This window comes from Camelus ferus, chromosome 9 (genome assembly GCF_009834535.1).
Source record: "Camelus ferus isolate YT-003-E chromosome 9, BCGSAC_Cfer_1.0, whole genome shotgun sequence".
Lineage (NCBI taxonomy): Eukaryota > Metazoa > Chordata > Mammalia > Artiodactyla > Camelidae > Camelus > Camelus ferus.
The window spans coordinates 68,332,845-68,345,729 of NC_045704.1; the positions used below are offsets into that span (position 1 = coordinate 68,332,845).

The window sequence follows — 12,885 nt, forward strand, 5'->3', positions numbered from 1 at the left end:
TTTTACCTTTAGTCAATTTTATTAGTCTTGGAACCACAAGAATTTAACTTATTTTAATGTTTTATTTTCCACAGAACTAATTTTATTTTTTGTTTTTGTTTAAGCCCTTAAAATGTTTATTATTTGAGATTGTACAGGCTTCTTAAAGAGAATGTAAAAAAAAAAAAAAACAAACATAAAAATACAAAGAAAAAAAAACAGCCATAATGCCTTTACCTTACAAATAATAGATATTACAAACATTTTGGATAGTTTCTGCTCAATAATTTTTAAAGCACATCATTTTTACATGGCTAGGATAATACTGAAAATAAACCTTTGTATCCTGCTTTTCAGAGTTTAAAAAATAACATCTTGTTCTGACTATAAAGCCAATACATGCTCATTTTAGAAATTTTTGGAAAAACTAGAAAAACATAAAGCAGGGAATAAAAGCATCACTAGTAATGTTGTTACCTCAAATAAGCACTAGTAATATTTTGGTGATCTTCCCTTCTGGTTTTTTGTTTTGTTTTTTCCTGGACCTTATCAAAACTGTAGATTCACTAGAGTGGGCTGGGGCCATTCCTTAAGTGTCCAATTACCATTTAACCAAGATTTGAGTTTAAGACTCCTGGAAAAGTCAAGTAGTTTAATAAAAATTGAATGAATTTCTTTCCCAGTTGACATTTTGTATTGTGACCCTTGGGTGTGGAGGATAAGTACAGTATTATCTAAGGAAGAAAGTATTTAAAATACTTTGTCCCTTCTCTATTTTTTTGTGTGTTTTTCTTTCTCAATAGTTTCTACTCGTATTTATTATTCTCTTTACTATACTTCCTTGGTTTAACTTACGTTTTTTAAATTTTTTAAACTGGTTGCTCAACTCAGTGATTTTAAATTTTTCTTTTTCTTTCTCTTTTCTAACAAGCATTTAAAGATAAAAATCTCTCTCTAAGTCACTTTATTTAGTAATAGTCCACAAGTCTGATATGTAATCTTTTCATTTTCAATCAATTTTAAAATATAAACATTTACTGTAATTTTTGGACCCATGTGTTAGTCAGGTGCTTGTGTTTGAATTTCCATGGGGATTGTTTCCATAATAATTGTTATTGATTTCAATGATGATGCGATGGTTCAACTGCATTTTAGAGAACACGACCTATATCTCATTGATTGTCTGCTGTCTGCAAGACTTGCCTTGAACATATGTCGTATTTCACAGAGGTCCTATTTGTGCTTGAGAATAATACTTCGGGTTTTATATAAAATCTATTAGAATAAGCTTGATAACTAGACTGGTCAGATCGTCTATACACTTACAGATATATTTCCCATGTAATTGACCAGTTATGGACAGTGTTTTGTTCAACTTAGCCAGTATGATTTTAGATTAATCAATTAATCCTTGTAATTCTATCAACTTGTTTCCTAATATATTTTAAAGCTATCTTATCGGGTACTGAGAAGCTCAGAATTTTTCTATTTCCTTGGTGAATTTTTCCTTTTTCATTGTGGTGTGACCCATCTTATGCCTAATAATGTCTTCAACTCTACTTGATAATAATAGAACTGCCTCAGCTTTTATTTTCATTTGAATTTACTTGCATTTTTTCCCATCTCTTTGCTTTGAACTTTTTATGCCTGTATGTTTTAGGTGTGCCTGATGCAAATAACAAGATTTTTGGGGACCCACCTGAAAAATCTCTCACTTTTAACTGTTAAATTCAGTTTGTTGATAGTACTTGTCTATTGACATGTTTACACATGTCTCTATCATCTTGTATTTGCTTCTTATTCATCGTATGTTTTGAGAGGACGGGGCCACTTTCTTCTTTCCTGGATTCTAGCTGCTGTAGCTTTTACCTTCCTCCTCTACTGAGTTAGAAGTTACACATTTTATTTCTGTGCTTTCCGTAGTTAGCCTTCAAATTTTAACATCCTTAATGAATAACTTTTGTAAATTTAATCATAATCTTTATTTACTCTCAAACAATGCAAAGTCTTACTGCATTAACTCAGAACTCCTTCAGGTTTACACGTATTGCTGGATGATTTTACTTCCATGATGAGCGGTCATTGTAATTACTTTATGCCGTCAGTAGCTAACCAGATGCGCCTGTGTTTTACCAGTTTATCTGCCTACTGTTCTTTCCTGCATCTCACTCCTTTATATCATTAAAGTTCCTTCTTCCCACTTCTTACGTCTCACTCCTTCCTTTTCAGTTACTTCTTCCTGAAGCACTTCTTTTAGAATCCCTTTCTGTGAGGGTCTATGAGTGGGACATTGCCTAACGATCTTCGTCAAACAGTATTTTATGTTACAGAAACTTTTTACATCAAGTTTACGGTGACGGCTAGTTTGCTCTCAAAATTTTCAAGTTATTATTCTGACATCTTTTGACCATAACTATTGCTTTATATTTGGGATATTGCAGTTTTACTATAATCTGTATCTATAAATTGATTTATTTATTCACCATATAATTTATTATTTTAACTCTACTCTGATAGTAATATTTATTATATTATCACTATATTAAGTTAAAAGCAAAAATATAGTTGTTTCTGTGGGGAAAAATCACTATAGGACGTTCATCATTACATTTTATTATATCTGGGAAATTCTCAGCTACTACCTCTAGCGGCAGGCTCAGTGATGGCCCCCAGAGGGACCCACATCCCAGTGCCCAGAGCCTGTAAATGCTACTGTCTGACGAAGGAGGCTCTCATCAGCTCCGATCTATTTTTCCATCTCTCTGTTCTCCTCAGCAATGTGCAAAATGCTCTCTAGCTCTCCCACTCAATTTTTAATTTCACTGACTATACTTTTCTTTTCTTAATGTTCTATTTGAATCTTTTTCCTATCTGCTTTCTTTTTATTTTTATAGCATTTAATTGTATTTTTATGTTTATAGGTCCTTCTACATTTTAATAAATTTGAACATACTTACAATTTCTTAGTTCTACATCTGAGGTTCAGAAGCATTTAATACTAGTGTTTAATATACCTGCTATTTGTTTATAACATTGAATTGTGAGGTTATATTCAGATGGACATTATCTGTGGAAATTCTGTGTTTGGCCCAGTTGGAATCTATACCCTTCAAAAGTAGATTTGAATGTGTATATTATAGATAACACAGAGGTTTAATCTGTATGAAAATAATTTTTGAATTCCTTTTTTTTCCCCTAGTTTAGGGATTCCTAAGCTCTCAAATATAGTCTAAATTTAACTCCAAACCTTAAAGAGGGCTAAGTCCATAGGTAAAAATCTCAGAGCAGACTTTTTTTCCTACCCAGATCCCAGGTCAAAAAGGGCAAATTTCAAATTTCCTTATATACGTACTGTGCTGTTAGATTTCCCTCTCCACCCCACATTTTCTCTATTTTTAAAATTATTAAAATATCCTTACAAGAGCCTAATTTTATTTTATTTTATTTTATCTTTATTATTTTTGGTGTCAGGTCCCACTCTCCACCTTAAATAGGTCCATAATCTGGGCTCTTATTTCCACCCAGATGCTAATCCAAGAATGTGTAGATTACCTGATAGAAAGATTCTTTTAGTGTGGCTTCAACATTAGCTCATTTATTTTCAAGTCTGGTTTTTTTGTTTGTTTGTTTGTTTGTTTTCTTCTTCATTTCTTGTCTGTAGAGATTTTCCCAGATTTCTTAAGAATTCAGCTTTTACAAGAATGATTGTTATATTTTATCACATATTTGTGGAATTTGGTAATAAGAAAGAATTTTACATTATCTTGTTTACAATTTTGCTGGAATGGAAAGTCCAGTAGAGACTTTTTAAGGTAATATTTTAAACCAAACCCATCCTTACCTGCACTGGAAGTATTGAAGCAGAGCTGGATGTGTCCTTGATGCAGGTGCTCTAAGGGTTTCTGCTTTGAGGGGAAGTTGGAAGAGATTTGCAAGATTACCTAAGTCTGCCATTTGTTTTTTCAGATTCTATCAGTAATCCTGAAATTTCAGTTTGCTTTTATTAATGTTATTGATTTAATTAATTAAAAGACTACTTTTCTTTAATGAAGAAATACCTATTAACTATGGTTTTCCTCTCACAGTGTTGTTGATATGTTAATAACCATAAGTCTCTTATTTTAGAAACAATAATCTGAAGCCAAAAGTAGCTCATGGATTGAATATAAATTGGATATGATTGTAATATATTTAGTGAGACTTGATTTAGCCTTAGAGCTACATAAGCTTTTTTTCTTTTCCTTCTGTTATTTTTGTTCATTTTTTCCTAATAAAGGGTTAGGATGTTGATTATAATCCGTGAGGATATTAAAGAAAAATGATAATTATCATGTATTTGCTAGTATTTATTAAGTGATTACCCTGGCCAGACATTGTGATAAATGTTCCATATATTATCTAATTGAATCATAGAATAACCCCATAATACTAATATAATTTTACCTATTTTTTTTTAAGATAAGAAAACTACAGCTTTGCAACTTGCCCAAGGTCACACTGTAGGTATGCAATGGATCCAGGATCTGAATACAGGGTTATTTGACTTTAAAACATATGCCTTTAGTCCTCTGGGAGCATATAGCCTACAGACTAAAGATATATAAAAAACAATAATAATTTCCAGCTAGTATATAATAGTGTGTAGTAAAAAAAATTAACATTGTCTAAAAAGAAGTCTAGTTTTTGTACTTAGCTTCAGAGAGATACTCTCTCAGTCTCTGGAATGTCGTATCTGGTAGGGTGTCTTTGTTTGCCTGAGGTCATGCTGCATAGCTCAGCAAAATCATTTCGGGTGGGGGCTTTGGGTCACAGGGTATCAGTCACGTGAGGACTGAGACCCACCATGTTGGTGATCAGTCAATCAATCATGCCTAAGTGATGGAGCCCCAGTAAAAACCCTGCACCCTGGTTTCAGGGGAGCCTCCTGGGGTGGCATTATTCCATGCATACGATCACACATGGATGCCGGGAAAGTAACACAGCCTGACTTTAAGGGGAGAGGGCAAACAAAGCTCTGACTTTACCACTTTCCTAGACTCTGCCCTGCGCTCCTTTTCCTTTGGCTGATTCTAAGCTGGATCCTTTTTCTGTAATAAACCATAACGACAAGTGGAGCAGCTCTCACTGGGTTCTGTGATTACTCCTGGGGAAGTACTGGAACTAAGGATGGTTTGGGGAATCCTTAGAACCTATGGTTATTGTCAGAAGTGAAGTGAAGGGGAGAGGAAGTGGACTTTACCTCTTGATGGGAGGCATGGCAAACCTACTGGGAAAGGACTCAGAGACAGCAAAGAGTTGTGTCCAGTTTTGCAACCTACTACAAGGATGGAGATGAGGAAGTGAAAACAGACAAATACTGCCTACCCTTGTCAATTAAGTGTTGATGAGAACATAGTGCAGAATCTGATGGGAAAGGAGGCAAGTGGCAGGGCTTTTATTTCATAAGTAGGAAAATAAAGTTTTTAAGTTCTAAATCCTGAAGACTGTTGTATCTCCATGCTTATCATTCGCACCCGTCTTGCTTTCAGCTACAAGTCACCGCAGACGCCATCCCTTTCCAAAGTCTGGAAACGCCTGAACATGAGCACTGATTTGAAGACATAAATCAGAATGAGACATTTTATCTGATCTGGTAGGACTTACTTCTGTTAAATACCATTTTCCAATTAGCCACTGGAGTAATCTTTCAAAACTGCCTTTTCTACTGTATTGGTTTAGGTCCTTAAGAAACGCAGTCACCAAAACAGAGTTGTAAGCGCAAGAGAATTATTAAGGAAACATTAAACTTAGGGTTTTCTACATATAATTTAATAAATTATCACAGGTAGATAAACACTGTCTTATCAGCCTTGAGCAACATTTCCATTCCATTTGATCTTGGTAGACATTTAAACTAGCTGTTGGCACAAAAATTAGCTGCTCTCAGTTTTGATTTTTGAGAGCACCACACTGTAAACTGTCCAGTGATGCAGCATGGAGTCCTCCAGCAACAGGAACCTAGCTCCTCCTTCATACCGCTAGTTGAGATTCACGTACAGGGCTTTGTTTATGATGTCATTATAAAGCAACATTTTCTGGGAAGAGAACTTAATGATACTTGTTGAGATATAAATTTAATAGCACTTAGTGAAAAATGAGAAATCTGTGTCATCAAGAGGATGCGCTCCCTCACGTGCGCCAACGCCATGTTGCTAATAACAACAGCAGCGATAACAACAAGGAGGGGTAAGCAGTCACACGCATTGTAAGTGAACACGACGTGCGTCGCTCCAGGACTCATCAAGTGGAAGGGAGGGCTGGTCTCTGCAGGCTGTAAGATGATCATTCATTTTTAATAGCGTTAATGTTTATTAGTGACAGATGATTGGCTTTAAATGTCTGATGAATAATAAATAAACCAGGTGGGTGTCTGGCGTCTGCCACAAATGTGTATTCAAGGCCCCTGGATGCTGCCCTTGCCTTGGCTTTGGAGACCCTGCATACGCACAGGATAGAAGAACGTACCTCTAGGAGTTGAGAAGTTGGGGCTTCTCATATTTTAGCACCGGAAACAGTGGGGGAATTCTTGGCACTTCCTCAAGCCTCTGAGATTCTACCGAAGTCCTGAGATGTAGGCAAGTTCATCTCAGATGTTTTAGCAAATAGAAAACTGCTGGAAAATGTTTCTCTTGTTCCCCGGCCCTACTGAATTCATAACACTTAAACACCTGTGTCCATCAAATAGCACACACAGGATCACAGGTAGAGCAGTTCTTGACTTTGCAATTTCATTGACTGACAGTTTAATATCTATTTATTTTCACATCTAACACCAGTAAAGACAGGCTGGCATCATGAATGTCAAGACATTACGCTGACAAGTTTTTTTTTTTTTTTCATCTTTTGGGGGGTGTGGAGGAAGGTTCAACATTTCCAAAGAACGTGTTCTTCTGAAGCACTGCAGCGCCAATAAAGACCAAATTATAGCTCAGAAATAACTGGCAGTAAGTACTGATAGGTTACCTGTACATGTTTATATGGGAACGGGCACATTCAATTTGAGATTTACTAGCAAACTCACTGTTACTGCTATACTCTGGAATGAAATGTGTAATTATACTATTTAAATAGCTGGAACAGCTGCCATTACTGTGGACTGTGTAAACAGTGTTTTCCACGCCGAAATTGAATGTTTAGAATCCGGGCCCTTATTTTCAGCAGCTCTCGTTGAGTGTCTGAAATACAAACAAGAGGTCTAGCTCCGGCCCGGTTCCCCGATATCAGCACGGCGCTCGAGAGAAGAGGCAGTCACAAAATCAAAGGGAGATGGAGTTTTAAAACCTGAAGCAGGACCACAGCGTTGCTCAGAATGAGCCACAAAGCAGAGCACATGGCATTCGCATCGGGCACTGGGCAAACCGCGCTTCGTTCCCACAGGCCACAGAAGCAGATGGGGGAAGGCGCTTTGTCTCTCTCTTTTACGCCTGCTGGCTAAACGGAAAAGAATTCAGTTTTACCGCCCCTCCAGGTGTGGCGGGGGAGATACCATGACGCTGAGATCACTGAACTTCTCAGTCGGCTGTCTGGAGAACGTTCTCCAGGCCACCGGCAAGCTCTGCTGGCCCGCAGACCTCGCTTCCCTGCGCGCCGTCGGGCAGGAGCCGCCCCGCGGCCGGGCGGGAGCCAAGCGCACTATTCCATCTTACAGCTCTGCTCCCCGGCGTCGCTTTGCCAAGTGCTCTGAGAATGCAGTGTGCTCTCTAAACTGAAATTTTGTTCAGAGTGTATTCATTCACAGAAATCAGGCCTGAGATTGACTGTGGATTTCCACAAAATCGCATTAATTTCAGTTCTTGGCAATTACAGTGTAATTAGTGTTATTGATGTAGCAGCCTCGTAAATAGATATTCTCTCGCCATATAGGGGTTCTTTGTTTGCTGCCTGTTTTGTTTGTTTGTTTAGGCTTTGTTTATGCATGAAATTAGGCCTGGGTGTCTTCCCTCTTTCTTATGGAGGAATCATACGGGGAAGGGTAAAGAGAAAGGCTGGACCAGGATCCTTTCTTCCGGGGTGCTGAGTCCATCTCAATGGCACATTCCTGCCAGCGCCATCCTGACTCCCCCTGTCCTGAGCTCTGTTATCCCGTGTCCCCAACCCACAGTCAACTTCCCCGGTTCTAGCACCATCAACCTTCCACGTTGGCCTCTCCTAAACTGTCACAAAAAGATGCAACTTTCCGTCTTTTCTCCAATACTCCAGTAGTCTCCTACACCTGCTGTTTTCCTTTACATCACCTTTGCAAATCTAAGTGTCCTGATTTACAAGATGCACTAGATTTGGAGTCAGGAGGGGTTGACCTAAGTCCAGGCTCTGCCACTAATGTGTGTTCTTGAGCAAATGCTCATTTCTAAAGTGAGGGTGATACTGGAGGGGAGTGGATACAGTGCATGCTTAGCATGCAGGAGGCCCTGGGTTCGGTCCCCAGTACCTCCACTAAAAATAAATAAATAAGTAAATAAACAAACAAACAAACCTAATCACCCTCTCCTCAAATTAATTAATTAATTATTTTAAATTAAAAAATTAATTATCTACCTTAAAGGATTAAATAGAAAATATATGTGAAAGTCTGTTATAAAGTATAACATACCTATCTTGTATTTTATACCAGTGCTAATAAGAAAATAGTTGCCTTTACTTTTGTTTGGCTATCTCAGAAAAACATCAGCTTGCCACCATACAAAGCCTAGTGTTCTAAAGTTGGTGAAAAGAAGTGAAAGAAATAAAAAATGTTTGCAAAAAACGGAAGGTACAGGAAGTTATTGGGAAGAGTGGGAACAGAAGAAAACGGAAACAAAACAGAAAAAAAATAGAGATGATCAAACTGACAATATTAAGAGCACACACACAAAGCATATGTTTTTTAAGAAGAGGGACCAATGCTGAATTTACAGGGATGGAGCAGTGGGGATCCAAGTTTAAAGTGGGGAGACTGTGTTTTTGGTCCACTTATGCCCCACCAGCTGTATCATCTTAGACAAGCCACTCTACCTGCCTGGGCTACATTTGCCTAGTCTATGAAAAGAGACGGCCAGACAGCATGATCTCCAGAAATTTCACCTGCTGCCTTCTGTGACTCTAAAAAAGGGGTCTTTTGTCATTGAAGTTGGCTTTCCACTAGGACCCTTGAAAATGCCCATTAAACACAAGACCCAGGATACTTTTTCTATAATAGAGAAAACATTTGCTTCACTTTATTAAAAAATTGTGGATAAAAAACACATAACCAAGTTTATCATCTTCACCATTTTTAGGTATACAGTTCGGTAGTGTTAAGCACATTCACATTGTTGTGCTTCCATCACTTTTAAACATTAAAAAATAAATGATGACATATATTGTCTCTTTATTTAAAAATTGATAGAAATTTAATCTAATGAATAATCAATCTTTGGATTTTTCTGAAAGGTATCTTCTATCTACAGATGTATAGTTTTCACCAATATTCATTTGGATGAAGGAAACAACCCAAACACTACGTTTCTGTAGTCACTAAATGTAATTCAAGTCAATTTCATGTATTTGTCCTAAAGGTATTCTTGACATTTTTTTCTGCTTTCTGAGAATCTACAAAGGCATGAAGGGAGAGGGTAGTTTTAGATTTCCACCCAGATTTAATAGTGGATTTTATAAATAAATAGGGAGAAATGGGCTCCCGTACTTGTGATATGAAACGAGGAAAACTTAAACCTTTCCTGACTCTATGTTATACTCCCTCCCCCAAAAAAGTCCAAGATGATTTTAATCTAAGTATGACTACAAAGAGACATTATATTCCAGAAATAGCAAAATTTAAGTCAACGATATTCTCATTTTAAGCCCTGTGGGAAAATCCTGTCTTTATTGGCTGGAAGAGAACTTATGTGGGTGACCTCAAGGGACCGAACACTGACCCCACCACTGTCGTCTTCTCTCTCAGTGATCAGTGACTCCCCTCTCCTGTCCACAAGCAGATCCTGCCATGCCCCGAAGTCACCATTTCAGGCCACACTCTTGGGTTCTCACAGCCTTGAGCCTGATTGCTGCTTCCACGTAGCCCATCCTGACAGGACTCGGGGTGTCTCAGTAGGAGGAGGAGGATGGGACCACCACATGGTTACAAAATGTCATTGCGTATAGCCCCTTCAGGAAAAGAACGGAGTTTTAAAGGCTAATATAATTTTCCATTATTATGTCACCTCTTAATAACAAAGCTATTTTGCTAAAGAGAGATAGGCAGACAGAACTGAAAACAAAGCAACAGTCATAAAGCAGGTGCTCTATCTGGGCACTCAGAAATACTGGCAGGCAGTATTTGCTAACTTCCAACAACTTAAAAGGGCCACTCCTTTGGATGTGAAGTTGGTAGGGTTTCTCACACAACTCTTCCTGCCACAGTCAGTGTCCAATGTGAGGGGTAGGAGAGACAAAACTCAAGAGAGTGACAAGTTCTTTCTAAAGTAGCAGCAAAAATTAATGAAAGGACCACCTTAGCATGTTTCTGTGTGGAAAACCTACATTGCCTTTCAATCAATAACCCAGCAAAAATGTACTCAAGGCATTTTTCAATCATCATCTCTGCTTTTAATTTGGGGAATGAAAACTTTGACACCCGGCTTATTGTTACTTTTTTAAATGACACTTATCACTGAGACGTATTTATGAGTATTTTATTTGTCCATGGAAATATAATTCTTAATACTGTAATACGAATAAGAAGTATATAAGAATAAAATACGTCTGTCTCATCAATCCAAAGCCAGTTTTTCTTTTTCGTGCAATTTTTATTTGTTTCTCGAAAAAAACATTTTTATTGTGTAGCTTACTATGAATAAACCATCAATTATGGTTAACTTCTAAAACCTTACCCACTGGGGAAACAAAGCCTTGTACCATTTCCTATTAATACTTATTTAAGAAAGTATACTAGAACTTGAGTTGGATTATTCAAAAGCTGCAAGTGTAAAACATGTTCCTAACCTTGAGTGTCAATCCTGAAAGACTAGTCACGGAGGGGATCACAGCAAAATACATACTTGTGATAAATTTTGTTATTTTAAATGTTTCTGTTAACTACTGATGAAAGTTAAAAACACAAAATGATCTCCAGCCTTCAGGGTCTTTTTGGTTAATTAGCACCTCGAAATGGGGAAGTCCAGGCTGAAATGACATACCGTTAGCTCAAATATTCAAACACAGAAAAACCAGGGCTTAAAAAATTCTAGAGCAAATGACCACTGTACTTCAATATTTCACTTTAATTAATAATTCATTTGTCATGGTGATTGTTGTTGTTAATCTCATAGAGAGATTTACATAAGGGGAGAGGACCTATATAAATTCTGAGTAACTGTATCTTCATGGTTTTTGTTGTAAAAAATAAAGTTACAAAATAACGTTTTGTTCCCAGTTTAAAAAATAGAATTATAGACATTTTTTTCCCAAAAGAGACCAATTCTATATATCTATAGAGATGTTTTGTAGCCAATTCAGGGTAAAACCTAGGCAAAATTATACGTGTGTGTGTGTGTGTGTGTGTGTGCACAGGTGTGTGTGTGTGCACAGTTGCATGTGTGTACAGGTGCGTGTGCACGGATTAAGAGTAGAATGGGTATAAAGAGACAAGTTGCTTTTTACTACAATGGTATCTTGTTTTGTAAGCAAGCCGGTTTGTTCAGTTTAAGTGCTCGTTTCGGTGCCTCCACACAGGTCAAGTCTTGAGAAACACGGTCTGAGGACTGGAGGAATATGTCTGAATTGTCGGATTTTCTATTTATTTTTTAAAGAAGGCTTAGCTCCTTGATTCTACAAGAATTCTTATCTTTCTAAAAAAAAAAAATCAGTTCTTTTGAATTAGAGAAAGAGCTGCCATTGAAATTGATGTGGTGTCAGGCCTTACTGTGCAAAAAATAGAGACAATTGGATTATTGTCACTAGAGTGTGAGATTCCCTGCACACAATGGTTTGAGCTAAACAAGAAATACTAGAAGATCCACGTGGTGGGACAAATGGGAACAAAGTAGATAAGCAGCCAAGCTACTGCACGTGGTTTTAGTCAAAACAGTGGGCACTCTAGTTTAAAGATAATGTAATGCCATTTGAACACTAGTAACTACATCTACCTCCCTGTATTAGCTGATTTTAAATATGATTGTCCCTTTCATTTTCCCAAAGGACATTTACCCTATAAAAGAAGCTGTTCATTCACTCTATAGACGACCTATAACATAGACAAATATGCTAAATTGACATTTAGAATTATCTCCAAACACCTTTATGATAACTTACGTTATTATTTCCATATGATTTGAATTTGAGATTTTAAAATGTGTTTTAAAGGCATTTCACATAATAGCCAGATATCAGGCAGCTATTAGGGTTATCTGATAATGATATTAGGGTTTTCCTTAACAGCTAAGTAATTGCTTCTTTTCCATACTGAAGGCAAGTTGAACTCTATGCCCTCTTCGAGATTTACACCTGTATCCTATGAAGTAATGGGGCAGCAGACTGACATTTTATGTACCATGGCATTGTTTTATAATAAGGAGAAATGCTTTTCTACATCGCCTTGATAATTTGGGAATCGGTGAGAGCAAAGCAGCAGAGAGTTATCAAGATTGCAGACACTGGCTGACCCATGATCCAGAGCTGTGACCTGCCAGCTAGATTTTCTCTTCGGGACATCTTTTTACTGCACAGGAGCACATCCTGCCTCCCCAGCTGCTTCCCAGAATCTTACAAGTCACAGGGAACACATTCAACAAAACCGTTTCAGCAAGCTTTAGTACCTTGGATATCTGCGTTCATTTGACATAAATAAAAAGCCTTTGGATAACCCTTGGCTATAATTACATCAAAAGGAGCACAGGCAGCTTTGCTTTCTGG

At 37.4% G+C, this 12,885-nt stretch overlaps 1 long non-coding RNA gene across 1 annotated transcript in view; it reads left to right on the forward strand.

Annotated features, from left to right (window-relative positions):
* LOC116665897 overlaps positions 1–12,598 on the forward strand; it is a 28,841-nt gene extending 16,243 nt beyond the window's left edge. The window contains exons 2-3 of the long non-coding RNA XR_004322676.1: positions 5,508–5,611; positions 12,442–12,598. This is a non-coding gene — a long non-coding RNA (uncharacterized LOC116665897). The remainder of the gene's footprint in view (positions 1–5,507; positions 5,612–12,441) is intronic.
* The last annotated feature ends 287 nt before the right edge of the window (positions 12,599–12,885 follow it).